At 38.2% G+C, this 21,171-nt stretch overlaps 1 protein-coding gene across 1 annotated transcript in view; it reads left to right on the top strand.

Annotated features, from left to right (window-relative positions):
• FLRT2 (fibronectin leucine rich transmembrane protein 2) overlaps positions 1-19,799 on the top strand; it is a 148,452-nt gene extending 128,653 nt beyond the window's left edge. The window contains exon 2 of the transcript XR_012903347.1: positions 19,007-19,799. The gene's annotated coding sequence lies outside the window, so the exon portion shown is untranslated. The remainder of the gene's footprint in view (positions 1-19,006) is intronic.
• Positions 19,800-21,171: the final 1,372 nt, after the last annotated feature.

Here is a 21,171-nt window from a genome sequence, read left to right as displayed (position 1 = left end):
TCCCCCCCAAACCTGAATAAGGTCCATGATCTCCACCCTGGAGCAGGAAGGCACCCACCTTCTCCAGCCCATCAGGCTCCTGGAAGCTGGCAGACTGCTCCTGGGGAGCGGTGGAAGGCTGGCTGCTAGTGGCTTGCTGGCTCATGTTTTGGGGCCACTGGGTCAGGGGCCCCAGTGGCCACTGCTGGTTCTGGGCTGGCAGGCTTGGAGCTAGCACAGGCACTGTCGCCAGGGTCTACCCCTTTAATGGCTCCAGGGTCAGGGGAGAGGAGAGTAAGTTTTCCTGGTTGTGCCCAGGATGGCCACAAGGGATCCCTGGGAAGGTCTGGAGGACTCCTATTTTGAATTAAGTGTCTACACAGCACTTAATTCAAAACAGCTATTTTGAATTTGGTGTTACTCCTTGTAGAATGAGGTTTACCAAATTCAAAATAAGGGCTCCACTATTTCGAATTTATTTCGAAATAGCAGTTTGCATGTGTAGACGCTATTAAAGTTAATTTAAAATAACTGCTGTTATTTTGAATTAACTTTGTATTGTAGACATACCCCTTCTTGCATCAAATTTGTGTTTCTGCTGGAAAAAGTGACACCACCTGTACCATCACTATTGCTTTCTGAAACATATCTCCTAATTCCTGGGCTGCTTCCCAGGCACATTGTATCCTAATTCAAGCCTATTTAGCTATATGAAGTCTGGCAGCATCATAGCACAGCACAATACATGAACACTAAGTGAATATTTTGAGGCTTTGTCCACACTCACAAGGTACACCTATCACTTTGTGTATGCTATGAAAAATATATTATTAATATTATTTATGAGCCTCTCATATTTGAAAGGGTTTCATAGTATATAACTGAAGGCAAAATAAGGCTTTATGAGACCACTCCTGTTAAGCTGAATATGATGCCAGTACTGGGGTGCTGAATGATGGATGCTCTGCACTTTAGAGGATTACTCCCTTCGGTCCAGTCAGTGCTAGCACCACTCTTCTTTCCATATTGCTTAACTTTTGCATATGTGAAAGCTGTACCAAGCATTAAGTTGCTGGACATTGGCAAATTCCATTCTTTTTGTTGTTGTTGTGAGGGATAAATAAGTGTCCTGTGACTATCTTTGTTGGGAAAAACTGAATGCTTCTCTCATGAAAGATCCAACCTTTACCCTAAAAGAATTTTCAAAGAAAGTTTAAAACAATCATAAACATTTCATTAATGTAACATTCTCTGAGTAGGGCGGTTATTTATTACAAAGTGCCTGAAGTTTTTAAGAGTTCAATTGTCTATTCAGTGATAATTCTGATTATACCAGTGAGGAGCAGCACACAACTAACTGCAGGTAGGAGAATTTGGTATTTTATAAGATAGATATACACATCTCTCTTTGTAGGGGCAGCCTGAGGGAAACCATGAATAGATGAAATGTCATTAGTATTTTATGTTTCTTTGATTCTCACTCTGCTACTGACCTCATTGGAGGTAAGGAAAGTTTAGCCATTGACTTCACTGGGAGTAAAATAAGGCCAATGTCAAGTGCTTTTGAAAATTACACCTTATATACATGTTTTCCACTCAAAGGAACTTTTTTCTCATCATATTTTTGATAAAGAAACTCTATGAAAACAATACCGCTGCTTTGTAATTACTTAACGCCTTTCAACTGAGAACTTGAAGCACTTTACTAAAAGTTTTTAGACTCCACAACCTCTTTGATAATTATAGTAAGTGACAATCAAGAAGTCAGCATTCACCATACAAGGCACATGCAGTAGGCACATGGTCCTGTGTTTAAAATAGGAGACATCATGTTACTAAAATCACTGGAAGGTAATGAGGTCTGCTGATTTTATGAGGCTGGTGGTTTTTGTGATGCTCTGATATTATGATACTCCTGTAAAATTATAGATGAGCCTGAATCAAACCCAGAGATGTAAGTATACTTTAATATGGGGGGCATTCAAAATTTGGATCTGGTCTTTGCAAATGCTGATGTTCTTCAGAAAGAGCAATGATAAACCAAGCCCCTAGATTCAAACATGCTGAACTGTTGGCTGCTCAAAATATGGACATAGGCTTGCTAATCTGGCATATTTCTAGCAAAGTTGGATAAAAAGAATAACTCGGAAGAGTTCAGTGAATTGCTCAAGATAACACTTCCAGCCAATGGCTGAGCGAGGAACAGAACCCAGGAGTGTAAATGACATTTCCTCTGTGCTCACTCCTAGACCAACAGCACCTTCTTGATAGCTATTATGAAGCTCTGTGAACATATTCACAGGCAATGGAAGAGGCGTTCTACTTGATCTCTGAATGTTCCTGTTATACATTTCCTATGTGATATGAATGTGGTAGTGTCTCTACCTTGGCCAACATAATTAATAATCACATAGTGAGAAAATTGCCCACTACAATTGTTTTGGGAATTCACATCATTGTGCAGCATTGGGACCTAGGAACCCTACGGTGCTAAGAAGGCAGAACAAAGGTGTAGTCTGTGGGTATGTCTAGATGCTTTTGCGCAAAAACTTGCCAGCTGTCTACACTGGCCGCTTGAATTTGCACAAGAACACTGACTTTGTAATTTACAAAATGAGTGCTTCTTGCGCAAATATTTTCCCACTCCCACTCAGGAAAAAGCCCTCCTGCACAAGAATACTTGCTCAAGAGGGCCAGGGTAGACAGGGAAGAACTGTTTTGCGCAAAAAAGCCCTGATGGCTAAAATGGTGATTGGGGCTTTCTTGCGCAAAATCATGTCTAGACTGGCCACGGATGCTTTTGCGCAAAAGCACTTTTTGTGCAAAAGCATCCTTGCCAATCTAGACATGCTTTTGCGGAAATACTTTTAATGGAAAAACTTTTCCATTAAAAGTATTTCCGCAAATTCATGCCAGTCTAGACACAGCCACATGTAAGTATAGGTATTTTCTAGATGAAGCATAAGCATAAATTAACACAGTAAAGCAATGAGGCTACAAGAATATATTAGCTAAATAAAGCACATGGACCAGAAGTGTTAGCATATGTAGCTAGCCAGGAGTAAACCTGAATAATAAGTTATTACAAGATGGAATGCTGTAATGACAAAACTGCTGACAGTAAAGCACACAATGCTATTTTATAACCAGCTTACAATATTTTAAATTAGGAACATCAGATGTCTGATCATGAGGTTCTGCAGCTGGATCTTATAATTATCAGTACTCAGTGTTGCTGAAGCTGCACACAAGGGAAGGAAAGTTGGGGCCTCTGTCAAATGTGTTTGAAGCTCCAGTATTTATGCAGAATGAATGCAAAGTTCCATGGCAATACACCTCTCTTTTAGAATTCATGCAGGGTATCATGATGGCACCATGTACTCACAGTTGCCCTAATCAGCATTGTTTTGGGTAGTTTCTGGGAGTTTTTGCAGTACAGTTCTTATCTTGTCTCTCCAGTTCCACTTTTATATTCTCTTGGGGGAGGTATGCCTTGCTTTAGGATTGTCAATCTGCACTTCTCCAGCCTTCCAAGTGATCCAGACTATTTGGTCAGAGCCTCTTGAACCTTTGCTCCCCCTTGGATCCAACTGGTGCTTACTATCTTTTATCTGTTAGCATATCATGCGCTGCTTCACTCACACAAACTTCTTGCAAAGCACAGGTTTCTTACCAAGCAAATATTAAAACCATTCCTTCAGGCTAGTTTAAAAATTATTTCTTCTTACTAATTCAAAATACACAATTCATATCGCTAATTATCATTTAAAACAATTTTTCGGATAAACTCTTAGGCCCACTTGTGTCACCATAGGCCATGACAGCAGAATCTGCTTGGCATAATGAGTGGTCAGCAATCACAGTAGTTAATCACACTCTCACCCAACTATCTGCTCAACAGATTTTACCTGACAAGGCCCGTGGTCATCCATGAGCTGATTTTGAACAGGACAGTGCAATTGTGCAGCCAATCTCTTCAAATGAGATTTTTCTAATGACCGGGGATGTCAATGCAGTCAACTTCAGGTTGTGTTGAATATACTCAATAAGTGCCTGTTGACTTACTCTGACAAGTGGGCTACCAGCTTTTCACTTAACTGCAGATAATATTGTCAAATGGTAGGGCTCACTGGACATATGATTATACAGAATACAATAAGGTAAAGGGGATGAAACTCCAACTGCATATGCATTAGGCATAGTAGAATCAATGTAACACACTATAAAAGTGTATCTAGACTTGTATGCATTGGGAGATGTATCTCTTGGGAGATGCCAGGTAGTGACAGTAAGACAGATGATAATTAACTCTTCTGGTCATTTTGCAAAGAATTGTGAGAGTCTACATATGTTCAGACAAATGTTTTGGGTTAGCTATCTATGTTGTCAATATTGGAATATTTTAAGGCTTTACAAATAGTGTTTTTAATACTGTTACAATACAGAATGTTTTTTCTTATGTGTGAATGTTACATTTGAAGTCTCTATTGAGAGCCAGAAGCTATCAGTGGTCATCATACTCAGACAAATTTATACAAAGATAATATTTAATGAGTTATGTATCTATACTGAAAATTATCTTCTTAAGATCTTGGAGATGAGGTAGGCCAACAGGAGGCAACATGCCTCAGAAATTTCTTTTCAGGCAGTAGGTACTGGCCTGAAATGATCATTTCTGTACTTTGTATCGTATAACTATTCGTAATAGAGAAGAAGCTAAATAAGAAATTGATAAAGCTACGGTAGTGAACATCTACTCAGGATGAAACTCACAGCAGGATGGGGGAGAGGGTGGGTGTCCCATTCCTGTATATTTTTTAATACAAAGGAACACACAATAGTTCTCAAACTTTTGTACAGAAAACCCCGTTAACATAGCAAGACTCTGAGTATGATCCCCATTATAAACTAAAAACATTTTAATGTATTTAATAGCATTATAAATGTAGGAGGCAAAGCAGGATTTGGGGTGCAAATTGCCAGCTCATAATGCACCCCACCCAGGTAGTAATCTTAAAACCGTTTGAGAAACCCTGCTGTAGAGTGTCAGTAGGGCAATGTTTGGAGGGAATTGTTTGTGTTGTCCAGGGCCAGTGGAGGTTGGGATTTTACCAATGATAATCACATCCTTATGCAAAGAGCAGGTAGTAGCAAGATGCATCATAAACCAGAGCATCCCTCAAAAGAGTACCAAATATATCAGAGAGATGGTTTGGAATGCTTCAGCCAGGGAATACAGCCCTCCCTGAGAGAGAGTCCTCTTGAGTGCCATGTGGATTACAACCACAGAAAGAAAGCCATATCACACATTCTGCCGTCAAAAGGTGTTGAGACAATATATGGCAGTTGTGCACAGTGGAGAATTGTAACTGTGTGAAAGGAGATTCTTTATACCTGTAGTATTTTTATCCAACATGTCTTGTAAGTAGAATGCATCCAGCATAAGGGTAGAGAAATCAGAAGTCTAGCTGCTTAATAAAGTCATTTTCTTTGAACTCCACTTGCACTTACAGTGCATTTAGCATATACATTATTTCTTCTCTGAGCAGCAGCTATTCTCTTTTAGCAGCTTTTGTACACTGCAGGGGTAAGAATGAATATGAGAGAGAGGACAGGTGAGTGGAACAAAACCAGTGCCCGGAGGCGGGAGAACCATACAACCAAAGTATGATGTGATTCTCACCTGGATTCCACATTGTTACAGGGTCCCAAAGCCTTGCAACCACAGGACTCCTAGAAGGGGCAGTGTGTGACAGGAGGCAGTGGTGCCAGGTGGCAGGGGCTCCCTGGGGCGTGGGACCAGAGAGCATTGGCTGCCAGCCCCGCCCCCAGAGACTATCAAATAATTGTATAACCGCTAAGTTTCGATGTGGTTACACAATTATTAAATTAATTGATATCTAACATCCCTGATTTGACACTGGTTAGGATGCATAAATGTAGATTAGTTTTCTTCTGGGTCTTTTAAAATTTAAAGCAGAGTGGGATACAGGAGAGGGAAGAAGAGAGGTCACGGTGTCCAGAATTCCCTGGGTAACTTGTGGTGGTCATGGATCAGCACTCATATTACACTACGGCTGTGTCTACATTGGCACCCTTTTCCGTAAAAGGGATGCTAATGAGACACTTCGGAATTGCAAATGCCGCGGGGGATTTAAATATCCCCCGTGGCATTTGCATGAACATGGCTGCCGCTTTTTTCCGGCTCGGGATTTTGCTGGAGAAAAGCGCCAGTCTAGACGGGATCTTGGGGAAAATAAATCCTTTCCCGCAAGATCCCTTACTCCTACTTTCAAGTACTTTCAAGTAGGAATAAGGGATCTTCCGGAAAAGGGTTTATTTTCCGCAACATCTCATCTAGACTGGCGCTTTTCTCCGGCAAAACCCCAAGCCGGAAAAAAACGGCAGCCATGTTCATGCAAATGCCGCGGGGGATATTTAAATCCCTCGCGGCATTTGCAATTCCGAAGTGTCTCATTAGCATCTCTTTTATGGAAAAGGGTGCCAATGTAGACATAGCCATAGTACATGTAAATATCTGGCCCAAGCTGGGGAAACTAAAGATTCATCCAGAGGACCAAATTAGGTTGATGAATGCTGGTTCTGTGCTGTATGAAGCAAATTGTGCATAGGCTAAGAAGAAGGAAGTAATATGATTTTTTTCCACCTTTCCAAATACAGCCACTGCCTAGCCTCACATTCCTCTGACCTCCTAGTCTGGCTTAAGCAGAACATTGCCTCTAGACATTTAATGGAATGGGATTTTCCATGTTGTGAGAAATTCAGCAAATTAGAATCTTCTGATGGAAAAATGTTTCACTGCAAATTATGTGACCAGCTCTAATGTAAAAGAGGCAATGTTCAATATAACCATGTCTGCCACCTCCTGATTTGCCCTTCAATATTTCTTTGCCTGCACACTGGGCTTATGAAAATGCTTTGTAGTGCAGGAAACACCAGAGTTTGTGTAATTGGATGACAGATGGAATGGTAAATCTGAGTGTGCAGATCTGGCAAAAGATCAAGGACCATATGGAAAGCTTGCTTCTTGTGGTACTGAGCCCTAATGTTTTGTTTTGGACAAAAGTCTGAAAGCTTCAGCAAACAAAAGGCCTTGATCAAATCCAAATTTCTGAGGGATTTTAAATATTTTCTAAAAACTAGATACTATTTTAAACATGGATTCTGGAGTATTTAATTAATTAATTTAAATATTTGATTGCTCTCAGACGTTTGGGGGTCTGACAAAAACATTTTTAATGTATTGACCATCAGAAGGGTGCTTAAATAATTTACTGCTAAAAGTGCCTGAAAAACCAAAAAAACCTGTTTTTAAAGATCCATACTTGTGAATGGAATTAGCAAACATAGCTAAACTTCAGTCTTTTTAAAGTTGTAAAGAGGAATTGGGACTCCCCTGGCTCTTGAAAATATTTCTAATAGGTTTAGCGTGAAATGGAATTTTTCTGGAGCTAAAAGAGAAGTTTGAAGAAAACTCACATGTAACTCTTTTTCCTTCCAGGAGCTGGTTTCTGTCTTCTAGTTGGGGACAAGCAGCTCTGTCCTAAAACTCTTTGTAACTAAGACCTGGCTTGATATGAGTAATTAACACATAGAGGGAGGTCTCATGTCTTGAAGAACAGAATTAGGGAGGTAAAGAGATCATTAGACTGAAAACAGAATATTTGTACTAAATAAGACAATTAAATAGGTCAGTAGGCTAAAAAGACAGAATGCCTGAGCCTGCTAAGATAAGAATACCCAGAAAATCATTTATTAACAATGGACAAGACACATTTGGAATCTAGAGGTGAGAGAAAGCATTGGTTGAGTGTGGAGAATGCACAGACACAATATGCAGCTTAAGGATTGGTTCCTGCAAGTAACCAAGCTAATTCTAAAACATCATGTGATGTATAGCTAATATAATATATTTCTTGAGCCTTTATTGTTCTGCCAGTTCTCATTATCAAACTTTCTCTTCCACTCTCAGGACTAGAAATTATCATGAAAAATAGTAAGCTGCTATTCCAAACTAACCAAATGAATCAAGAAGCTGAGGCTTTTAAGAAAAATACCAAGTATTGTGCGTTTCATAGTAAAATGATAAAAGCTGGCAACCCTAAGCTTATGCCAGGACACATGACACTGAATGAACATCAAAAATGTCAATCCATCGCAAGAACAACATGACATTGTTTGATGAGGTAAGAGTGTGGGCTTATTCTTTTCTCTCCTGCACCAAAGTAAATCAAAAATAACTCCACTGAACTTGAAGTAAAATGCTGCAAAACTGGCATTTTGAGTTATAATTATTTTAGTTCTAATTTTATGGAAATCCTTCACAACATAAATATTAAATAGTGACTTATCTATATATGCAAATAGCTTCTTCCTTTTTTATGTTGGTCACTGTAAAAATTCAGCAATTAGCATTACTTTTTTAAATGAAAAATTGTCTTGCTCTTATCCCTTTGAAGAATTCAGAGCAAAATTCTGAATATAATGGAAATGTCTTGTTTAAAAGTACCAAGAGGTGGTGGGACCACAATTAGGCAGAAGTCATGATGCTTCATTAGATTGCAACCGTGCCTGTGGGCCAGAGGTACACTGCTTCACAACAGGATTTGTGTTGGTACCCGTGAAGCATACAGCACTACAGTAGCAGGAGTTTGCTTGTACTGCTAGAAATGTTGTCCTTAGGAGAAGATGTACAGCAGAGTTTTTGCTCACAATGCAAAGAACTCATTTCACATTGAAAAGATTTGAATAAATTAAAGCCTGTGTCTTGTCTACTATCCTCTTTCTCAATAAAACAATTCAACAAATAATGTCAGCAAATAATTCAACAGACAATTGACTCAATGACTTTCTGCCCTCACTTGCAAACAGAAATTCTCTAATTTATTAATTATTCAAAATTATTCAGGATTTTTTTCTCTGTAATAGTTTTTCCTCTATAACTGGAGACAGAAGAAAGTCCACTAAGAATTTCCATATTTCAGATTTCCAAACTCTATTCTTGGATCGATTGATTTACAGAAGAAACCAAGGCAGCATAAATTAAAAATATGTTACTGTTCATCTCAAAATTCATTTTTGGGTGAGTGTTTGAGCATTCGGACTAAAAATTTAGTTCTGTTAACCATTTGCATTGCTGAAGCTTGATCATTAAAAACATTATTGGGAAAAAGATTATGAAAATGATTGAACCAAAGTTTATATTCAGATTAGCAAGAATACTCACAATTTCCCCCCATAATACTGGCACACAGTGTGCTGTTTTTGAGGGTATAAAGCTGTTCCATTTATCCACATGGTAACTCTGCTGAATTTGACTTGTAATTTTATGAAGTGGACCAACCTATTCTGTAAAAAACAGATTTTCCCCAGGTTTCATGGTGTTCAGATGTAGTTTGAATCAGCTTATTTAAGAAATAAAGTCTGGCCACAAAACACACATTTAAATTTGAACTTTCCCAGAATACAAAGTTGTTCAGAACCAAGAGGGGTTTTTGGGTCCCATCTCTAATACCCTGAGTATGAAAGATAAGACCGATAGGAGTCAAATTCTAACCAAGAGTGATCATACGAAGTACTGTGTGTGACTTTCTAATACTTTGTCAGAAGTATCAGAAGATTTTAAAAAGGAGGCATATGAACAAAAAACGTCCCAGCATTTTTTTTCCTGTGCATGCTAAGCACCAAGAAATGTAGAAGGAAAGACAGCATCCATAGTTCCTGAAATGTGCTGAATTGACAGCCCAAAGTGAAATACTACTTTTATCCACAGAATAACTGCTGAACTAATAATGTAGCTTCAGGGGGGAGCCAAGTAAGTCTGTACAGAAAAAAAATGGTCTGGTAGCACTTTATAGACTAACAAAATGTTTCAAACATCCCCACCCATAAAAACTTGATTGGAAGGTAACATTCTATGGACAACAGGGATATTTCAGTTCTAATCCTCATTTGTACACAGCCTCTTCTCATGAACTGATAGTAAAGAGTTTGAACTGATGATGCTATTTTATTTACATGGTCCCACACCTTTAGGAAATAAATTGGAGTTACCAATTCATTTTACACAGGCCACCAAACTGCCATCAGATAATAAATACATTTGATTATCTAGTACCAAGCTAGGCAGAATTTGATTTAGTATGCTAGAGGTGAAAGACTTCACGTCCTGCTATTAATCGCCCAAGGCATCCTGTCACTCCCTAACTATTTTAACTCAGAGGAACACTGACACAAGGTTTGTGCAATCTGGGATTTGTCTAATATGCCATCTTGCCTCTCTTTAAACTCCAAAGATCAAAGCGAGGTTTCAAACAGAGGTCTGATCCTGGAGATTGTATCACCACCAACTGCTGTGTGTGGAAGAAATCTAAAATGAAAGGTCTTTTGGAGCTCAATGTGCCAACAGCATTTGGCATCCTGGGCTCACTGAAACAAAATTAGCCTTGATTTAACTTTTATTAAAATAAAGTGTTGCACAACTAATAGCAGCATTTTTTTGGCACCCACCACCATGAAATCTAGCTTCCCTATGAGATGAGAGTTTCAGCATTCAAAATCTCAATAAAAGAGAAAATATCAAACTGTGCTACTGCTTGAAGATTAAATTGTCAGCGTAGAAACCAGGATTTAATTAGGTGAGTAGGCTAGGCTAGGCAAGATTATCATGCATGTCTTATAATACTTTCAACTAACGCCTGCGTTCATGCTCACTCACAATTTCTCAGGGGACATTTTATAATGGCATGCAGATAGTACAAAGGGTATAGTCATCAAAGTACATATTATTCTTCATTTCAGTTCTCTATCCTAACCTTTATCTGTCTAGGTAGAACTATACATCTTGAATATCAGAGGTGTAGTCGTGTTAGTCCAACAGAAAGAAACCAATAGAACACTATGGCCATCACCTACAATCCTCAGCTAAAATCTCTGTAATGCATCATCAGTGATCTACCACCTATCCTGGACAATGATCCCTCACTTTCACAGACGCTGGGAGGCAGGCCAGTCCTTGCTCACAGACAACCCGCCAACCTGAAGCAAATTCTCACCAGCAACTATACACCTCACCACAGTAGCTCTAAAACAGGAACCAATCCCTGGAAACTCTGCCCACATATGTACACCAGTGACACCATCACAGGACCTAACCAGATCAGCCACACCATCACGGGTTCATTCACCTGCACATCTACCAATGTAATATATGCCATCATGTGCCGGCAATGCCCCTCTGCTATATACATCGGCCAAACTGGACAGTCCCTATGTCAAAGAATAAATGGACACAAATCAGATATCAGGAATGGTTATATACAAAAACCTGTAGGAGAACATTTCAATAACCCTGGACGCACAGTAGCAGATTTAAAGGTAGCCATCCTGCAACAAAAAAACTTCAAGAACAGACTTCAAAGAGAAACTGCTGAGCTACAGTTCATCTGCAAATTTGATACCATCATTTTAGGATTAAACAAAGACTGCGAATGGCTAGCCAACTACAAAAGCAGTTTCTCCTCTCTTGGTGTTCACACCTCCACATCAGCTGCTAGAAGTGGGCCTCAACCTCCCTGACTGAATTGACCTCGTTATCTCTAGCCTTACTCTTACTTGGTACTCTTCTCTTATGCCTGCATATTTTTACCTGCCTCTGCAATTTCCAGTACATGCATCTGATGAAGTGGGTCTTTGCCCACGAAAGCGTAAGCTCCAATAAATCTGTTAGTCTATAGGGTGCCACAGGACTCTTCATTGTTTTTACATCTTGAAGGTTCTTCTTCCATGCCTTGTTTTGTTCCCAGACTTCTTTATGAAGTTTAAGTCATCCAATCAGCTAATTAGCCAGTGGTATAGTTTGAATTGCAAATCATGTATATTTAGCATTCAAAGAGGAACCTTTATGCAATTATTATGAGCAATAAATCTTCTAATAAAAGTGATATTCTTGGTGCAGATGCTTAATAAACAGGAAAAATATGTAAGAGTCACTATGAAGATAAATAGGCTACACTTTTCTATCAGCAAAAGGGGAACTGGATATTTTCAAAAACCTGAGCAAACTCATACTGACCTGAATGCTTGAGGGTTCTTGACTTAGTCCCTGTCCACCTGGCTTCTGGGTACTTTACCAAATACTACAGCTGTAACCTCTTTTCAAATCTTGTTTGAAAATGTATCTTGCCTCCTTTATTTATGCATTTTAATGCCACTTGATCTGTTATTATTTCATTCAAAAGGTGTGAACTGCTATATCAGAATTACCCTACATTTCCTTGGTCATGCCTTTAATGGCCCCCACTGACTACTTTTGGGGTGAAGGAACAGTTGTAGTTTCTTGTTCTTCTGCAACCCGCCCTAGTGATTAATTTACCACATAAGGTCCCTTAATTTTGGTTTGAATGCTGGGAGAAGTTGGTGTAAAACTTGGCCTAGATCTGGACATGAATTTATCTTATTTAACCTTGTCAAGCATTTTGGGAAGCACTTTTTGTGAAAAATGCTATATGCGATAAAGCTCCATATTTTCTTTTTTACTCTAGATCTTATCCCCTGCAAAGCAACAGGGCCTCTCCTGAGTTACTTTAAAACAAAAACCTTCTCATGGCTGCACTGCTTGAGCTATGAAAACAGCAGAGACTTATCAGTTTCCACTTCAAACTATTGAAATGAAACATTTTTTCAACTTGGGGTCAATGCACACATACTATTACAACTCCACACAAACCTCGATCCAAAGGAGCTTATTTCCCCGATCCAAACTGACCAAGTATGTATCCGTCAGGGAAATTCATCACTACCAGTACATTAGAACACACTGCACATTTACAACTATAGAAAAAAAAAAACACCTAACTATAAATACTACTTACTAGCTACCAAGGGTAATTTCTTTTGTGATTCATTCATGGTTTTAATTTGGTGCCAATCTAAGGTGGGAGGGGGGAAAGATTGAAGAACACTATTTCCCATGTAAATGAAACAACATGTTTCCGCTAATGGATTTTTAGCTAGTTATGCCAGTTTGCAAAGTATACCAATCTAGCATTCTTTGTTCTGTATATATCAGATTCCAGTCTCTGCATCCGGAATTTAGAAGGTACAAGTTCTAAACTCAGGAAAAGGATTGCTGAAGTCTGGCACTTTCATAACTAATCCATCAAGCCTCAACATTTGTTCTTTAGAAAGACTGAAAATTGAGATTTTCAGAATCACGGACCCATAGTTAGACAGTGCATTCTGTATTTAAATGCCTCTCTCTATGTTCCCAAGTGTTAGCATTTGTTCCAAATTCACGTTGGTACTCATCTATGTTTTATCACATTCATGTTACTTTCATTGTTCTTATGGGTTTGATACTTAGGACCATAGAAGATGTGAATGCATGTCCGAATGTAGTACCATTTTCATTTAAGGCATTCACAGAATCATAGAATACTAGAACTGGAAGGGACCTTGAGAAGTCATCAAGTCCAGTACCCTGCCCTCACGGCAGTACCAACCATCATCTAGATCATGCCTGATAGAGGTCTACCCAACCTACTCTTAAATATCTCCAATGATAGAGATTCTACAATTCTACCCTAGACAATTTGTTGCAGTGTTTAACCACCCTGACAGCTAGGAAGTTTTTCCTAATGTCCAACTCAAACCTCCTTACTGCACTTTATGCCCATTGCTTCTTCTCCTGTCATCAGTAGCCAAGGAGAATTTTTCACCCTCCTCCTTGTAACACTTTGTTAGATACTTGAAAACAGCGATTCACCTCCCAACCTTCAGGCTGTCCTTTAGCCAGCCTTCCTAATGGGGTAGCTGGTGCTGGCTATGATGATGCTCCCTGGGTGGGTAGGGATCAGACCTCCAATCCTGGTGTCCCCAGGCCGATGTCCTAACCCCGATGCCACTCCAGAATCCACCTTGCCTCTCTCAGTCTTCTCTTTTCTAAACTAAACAAGCACAAATCTTTCAGTCTTCCCTCAAAGACAAGTTTTCTCGACCTCTCTTCATTTTTGTTGTTCTTCTCTGGACCTTCTCCAATTTCTCCACATCTTTCTTGAAATGTGGTGTGCAGAACTGAACACAATATTCCAACTGTGGCCTAATCAGTGCACAGTAGAGCAGAAGAATGATTTCTCATGTCTTGTTTATAACACTCCTGCTTATGAATTCCAGAATCATGCTTGCTTTTTTTGCAAAAGTGTCATACTGTTGACTCATATTTAGCTTGTGGTCCACTATGACCCCTAGATCCCTTTCTGCTGTATTCCGATACCCTAGTAGGCAAGGGTTTTGTTTTTTTTTGGGGGGGGGGGGGAGATTGGGAAGGAGGGTTGTAAATGCTTGCTGGATCTACCACATCATCATCTTCCTCTGTTTTGTTTTCCTGGTTATATTTGTGGTGACATTTTAAATTCTGATGGGATGTGGAAGTGTTGTTCAGATACAGCTGACATTTAGGCTAAGTAAAGAATTTCAGTTTGAGGCTGAATCAGGATTAGGATTTGGATCTGATGGGACTGGAATCTCACAACCTGTTGTCATGAAATTTAACATTAAACAGGATGAATGTGAGATCATGATAAAAGTCATTTTAATGGTCATTGAAATACTGAAAACTGGGGGAAAGATCTTAAGTTCTCAAAATCTCACTAAAATCACAAAATAGCTGGTCAAAGAACAATCTCTATCCAGGTATACTCAGCCTCGTGTGTGCCTTAGCAGCACCATCTTCAGAACAAAGCCCATGCCCAGGCCCTCTCAGAGAATGATAGAGGCCTGGGCCACTTAGAGTTTACAGACCTCAGCCCAACCCCAGCCCCGAGCCCTCAATGTATCTAACTGCTCAACAATAGGGTTATAGTAAAACCAAAAGAAATATGAAAATGAATGCTTCACATTTATTATAAAATAAATAAGGACATGATGACAATAGTATGTATATTAAAAATGTAACTTTAATTGTGAGTTTCCACTGCGAGCAAAACCCTTCATTTTAGGAATGCTTTTCTGGCTTTGTTGTTTGCAAATTTGTTTATTATTGAAGAAAAATCTAATTTACATGCAACAATACTGTTAATGTTAAGCACTGCAAGCCTATTCAAATGTTTTTGTCCCATTATAGAACCACGATAGTTCTTTACTTGTTTTAACGTAATTAATGTGTATTCACCTGAAGCCACTGATGTAGGGAGACTGACAAAAATGCTTAATATAATTGTGATCTTTGTGACAGGCCGAGATCAAATATTTCTTGAAGCAATTATTTTGGCTTGCAGTCCAATGTAAAGTTGGTGGAATGTATAGGTTTCAGGAAGACAATTTCATCATAGAGATCTCTTGAAATGTCATTGTTGTACTTTTGTTGAAACTGTTTAGCTGCTGAATATAGACCTTCATCACTTAGTTCTCTGAACTACCAAAGGAATCTAAAAAGAGTACAAATTTGTCACAGTGACTCAAATCAACGTGTAAGACAAGATTTGATGTAGTCATTAATAACAAAAATTGACATGATAGTACCTTTCTGAATTAGTTTGTAATGTTAGGCAGACGAAATATCAATACCCTGGGCTACTGATTTGGACTCAGAAAGGATTGCATCCCATTGATCACAAATCTTTTGAATATTTTTAAGAAGTCATTCAATGTTTTCCCTCTCAACAATTAATGTAGCACTGTGTGCTTCAATTACAAGATTAATTTTGTGGATCATTTTTAGCAGCTTCAGCCAAATGGATGACATTAAAATGCATTCAAATTTGGATGTATACTTCTGAATTGACTTAAGCTCAGTGTGAGCCTCTGATTTGAGAGTAAGAGATTCAAGCTCACTTAAAGCCTCTCACAGAGTCCAGATGCTGTGCAACTGGTTTAATGCCATCAATTCATGCTGTCCATCTTGTCGACATGCCGTGAATGGAAACAGGCAGATGCTGCTTCAGAATTTCTCATTTTCTAGGACTGCTACTGAAGAGGTTATACAATTGCTTGATTTTTCCAAAGTATGTGATTGCTTCCTTGCATGATTCAGCACCATCAGTACTGACAAGATTTAGTGTGTGGTTGCTACAACTGGAGTAAATACAGTTTGGACTTTGCTCAGGAAGGACTGCTTATATTCCGTTGCAGTTCCCAGCCATATTGGATCCATTGTCATAGGCTTGGCCAATGCAGATTTGAAGATTTAATTTGAAGACTTCTAGAATGTCTAATACACTAGTGGCAATTTCTTTTCAAGTTTTTTTAGTGAAATTATCAAACAAAATGAGTCATTCTTCAATTGAAATCTTTGAACTTCGTGCAATTTTAACATTTCAAACAACCAAGGTCATCTGTTCTTTCTAAGAACAGTCTGGAGTTGCATCAATAATAATTGAAAAGTACTTTGCATCTCGTATCTCTTCAAGAATTGTTCTTTGCACATATGTCCCACACAGCTCAATAAACTTGTTTTGTATTCTGGGTAGACAAATAATGGACTTGCATGTGTTTTCTTCCCTCTTACGATTTACAAACATGCTTAACATCACCAGATAAAAGTCGGTCATACTTGCTAAGAAGCTCAAGTATGCCAAGAAAGTTTCTGTTTGTAGGGTCACTGATATGTTGTCTGGAAGCAAATAAAGCCAATCCCCATTCAGAAATTTAAAAATGACATTCAATATGCACTGAAGGACTTTTTCCCCCAGTTATCAGTTTCTGTGTTTATTTCACTCAAGAGTAGGTTTTCAGTTGAACTGTCAGCTACTGCTGCTCTACTAGCTGATTTCCATGTAACATGGTTATCTTTATGCGATACTGAAGTTTCATGTGGAGGTATTCGATCTTTCAACTTCCTCCAACGTCTGCTGATGCTTCAGCCAAATGGATCAGACAGTACTGATGCATTTGAAGTATTACTGTTAAAAATGAAACAGGATACACAGTACAGAGCCTGCTTTTCCATGCTCTAGTAGCTCTCTTCATTTGAAGAGTTTTTGTCAGCAGACCAATGAGAAAAGCATGGAATCTGAAAACAGCTAACTTTGAGAAATGACTGCATTTGAGTAATATTGTTCTTATCAAGAAGTCCAGTGTCAGGTTCTGATGCCACTGTTGTTACACTGTGTCCTGTGCTAATCATAAGTTCTTGTTCTTGCTGTGCAGCATTTCCAAGGTTCTCATTTTCTGCCTGCACAGTCTCTAAATCGAGCAGAGATTCTGCATCTCTCTCTACTGTTGGCATTTCTTAGTCTTGATTAATGACCTCATTTTGAGGCAATGACATTGAAATGTCATTTGTGGGTACAAAGTTTTCATCATCAGAACTAGAAGTGTCACTATCACTATGGTTTCCATCTTGTGGCTGAGGTGTCTTTTCTAAGAGAAATGATGTGGGCTTTAAAATCTTAACTGCTGCTTCACTCTATTGCTTTCACTGTCTCTTACTTGCACCACTTTCAAATCATTGTTTCATTTTTATAAAGGGGTTCTTTTAAAACACAGTAACACAAATGAATTAATTCATTAAAGGCTATTGGTAATACAACATTTTATTTGTATATACCTCACAATGAATATTATATAACAACAGTGTGAGAGTGTTGTTTCTTATGGTCCTTATAGCCTTATTTCAAAGTCTTGAAATTTCATCTGCTAACATGTTTCCGTTATTGAATTCCTCTAATAACCGGTGTGTTGTTATGAATATTAACATGGGGTAATTGCCAGGTTAGATATAAAGTTTATTAAAAAACTAAAATTAAAAGTTTATATCACAAAAAAAGCCATTAAAGGTGAATCTAAAACTAGATGAAGAGGTTACTTATAGGTGAGCCTGATATGGTTATTGTATACGAAGATATATAAGAATAAAGAGGAATACAAAAATCTCCTATGCAGAGATAAACATCTAATTTAAAAGTTAAACTCACCCTCAGACCAAGCAAAATCACTTTATAGTAACAGAATTAAAGACGACTTTTAAAACCTCTAAACTTTGCAAAAACTGTAAGCAACATTTTATAATGTAGAATCACTAAGCACAGAAGCTACTCCAATCGCCAGTCACACAGATGAAAACGTGGATGTGACTAAAAAATTGGTGAAGGCCCGAGGTCCCACAATGATTTAAATAATTTTTTGCAGGTGTGTGTATATATATATAGCATCTTTTGTTGTCTCTGTTATAACTGAAGGGTGTATAATAAATGGAAATGACTTGGTAGAAAAATGTCAAAATTTGAGGCCCCTTTGCATCCTGAGGCCTGGTCCAAATAGCCTTCTTGGCCCCCGCTCTGATAGGACTTTCCCATGCCCTCTGGCTGACAGAGTATAAGAGGGGAGAAGTACCCTGGAGTGGCAAAGAGATCTGACACTGTGGTTAAGCAGACGTGTTTTCATTACATACTGCTTTCTTTTAATCTCCTCTTGACTTTTGGTTTTAAAAGATATTTGCATTAATGCTTGATGAGACAATAGTTGGTCCAATGCCAGACAGTTATTTTGGGTTAATATGTTCAGTTATTAAATAGTTGACTCACAACTCTTTTTTATGGGAGCAGTGGGAGATGGGAGGTTACTAACCTGATAACTCATGTATTTTTAGTCCTTGCTCTTACTTTACCCTCACAGATTTAATTGCTTAAGAAAACAAGGATTTAAATTACATATGGACTCTTATCTTTCCTCATTTTGCTTGGAGCTTAGACACCAAAAAGATAGATGCCTTTAAAATACATTAGATTAGCTAGATATGTAAATTGATACAGTTCCATTTAGAAAGAAGACTAATTAATTATTCAAAACAAATAACCCTGTTTTTAGACACTGCTGATTACAATATTCTTGGTGTAGGCAGTGATGTACTGTTGTTGTAGCCACTTCTGTCCCAAGATATTAGAGAGACAAAGTGCATGAAGTAATATCAAGAGTGTCTGATGATGTTAATAGGGTATTTCATTTTGAATAGTGCCTTAGAATACCTACTAACTACTCCATCTAAACTATCTTTTTCATTTGTATTTAGCCATGACCTTCTGAGTATCTTTCCCAGACCTGAAGAAAAGCACCGAGGAGAACAAAGTTTGACTTTCTCACCAACAGAAAGCTGGTCCAATACAAGGTACTATCATACCTCCTGTCACTTTAAAGTTTTTGGAAGCATTTTGGAAATTATGCCTCTTTACATTGTCTTGTTCTTATTTTTCATGGTGTTCTATTAAAGGACTCTAACAGTTTGAAGTGTTGGTGAAAAGAAATGGGATTTACAGCCCCAGCCTTCTAGCTACTGAACAAAGCACACAGTGACAATGTAAATTGCCTTTAGTCTGTCCCATCAACTCTCACAGAGATCACCTGTGGCTTTGAGAAGAAAATTCATCCTCTATAGTCATGTGATATTTGCATTCCTAGTAGCACTCTTGCTAACAAGAGTGCTAATTAGTAATAAAGACTGTTTATGCATTAGCCAATTTGATTCAAAGCTGCAAACTAATGAATAAGTCTTCACACTCTATTCCCAAGCTCCTGGGCCTTCCAGTTCTTCAGCCATCAAGATTTTCATGTGTCTGTTCTTTTGTTGATGTTGTTGCTGCAAGACTTATAATTGCAATCTCCACCCCCACCATCCCCAATTATTATGTTATTTATTAAATAAGTAGAGGAGAGGAGAGGAGAAATTCTTTTGTAACACAAACAAAAAGCAATGTCTTTGACCTTTAGGTTAAAAAACGAGGAACGCTGATAGATGAAAATGAATTGCGTGTGTGTGAGAATGACTCATATAAAAGCATAATGTTTCCAAAACAATGCCATCTCCATGACCAATACCTTACACATCAGTGTGACTTCTACCATCTTCTCTGAGCTGAGCAATATCCTCTGGCATTTGAACTTTCTGTAAAAACAGGAAGAAGTAATCGAAGCAAATGATCTACTCCCTGAAGACAAGGCTGAGCAGCAGGGAAGGGAGAACCTTTTTATGAAGGGTTCACTGCCTGTCTGTAAACCATGAATATATAGCCATTGCTCACATGTACATCTTTAATCTAATTTCTTTCCTATATAAGCATATGGAAAGATACCAATCTGTTTAAAGTGACTCTTTTACTTTGGTCCATAGGGATATTGATATTAAACATTTTCTTTCCACTCTTATTTTCATTGCTGTTTGCAATTTCGTGGTTATCTAGATTCAGATTTCAACCCTAATTAAAAGAAAGCTGCAGTGCAATATAAAAGATATTTCAATCACTACATCTAATTACAAAGGAGGGGAAATCAATAGACAACATTTAAAAAGTGTCTCTTTTATAATAAAGAGAATAATCACTTAAAAAGCTGTAATCTGAAAGTAGGTTAAATCTAGATGTGAGCAAATGCTGAATTAAATAAACCACAAATCTTTCTTTGAATAAAAGTTGGATTATCTTCTGCTATTTACAATCTCTTTACTTTTCCTTTTAACCAATTTTTGTCCCAGCAAAATTGTGTGTGAAAAAAATGCTAATAGAAAAGAAAAGTAACCAGAATAAATTTGCAAAGATATACGTCCTCATGCATACAAAATATTTGCACACGTATTTATTCTTAAAGTGCTCATCCAACAGAGTTTCCAGCTTTATGTGTATTTGAAAGTCATTCAATCAGAAGGCAGACAAAACATGCCAGAGGTGACCACTCATAAATAGTAAATTACCAACAGAGAATATTCAAATTAGTAGTTTATGAGCAAAATGACGGCTCTGATTTGTTTTCAAACTAGCTGACTAATTCAGAATGATAAACAAATTTGTAACAAAGGCTATGTCTAGACTACAACGCAAAGTATGAAAAACTGTACGCAAATTGCAAACCACAATTTGTGTATCTTTTTCCACTTTTCTTTTGAAAGAGGCTTTTCCAAAATTTGGAAAATTGAAGTGACAAATTTCGGAAAAACCTCCTCTTTCGAGCCATCCCTTTTTCCTCAGAAAACAAGGTTTACAGGGATGGTGAAAGAATGTGTCCACTTTTCCGAATTTTTTTTCAGAAAGCGGATGCATTCCTTAGACGCAGCATTGCTTTTCTGGGATACCACGAGTATGCTGGAACAGCACTGCAGTCTAGACGTAGCCATAGTGTTAAGATGCATGAAATATGGCTCAGTTGTATCAAGCAAGAGAGCATAGATGATCACAATTGTTTTACAGA

Source organism: Pelodiscus sinensis, chromosome 4 (assembly GCF_049634645.1).
Source record: "Pelodiscus sinensis isolate JC-2024 chromosome 4, ASM4963464v1, whole genome shotgun sequence".
NCBI classification, from domain to species: domain Eukaryota; kingdom Metazoa; phylum Chordata; order Testudines; family Trionychidae; genus Pelodiscus; species Pelodiscus sinensis.
The sequence above is the reverse complement of the archived record's forward strand: the minus strand, read 5'-3'. Positions and strand labels throughout refer to the sequence as shown.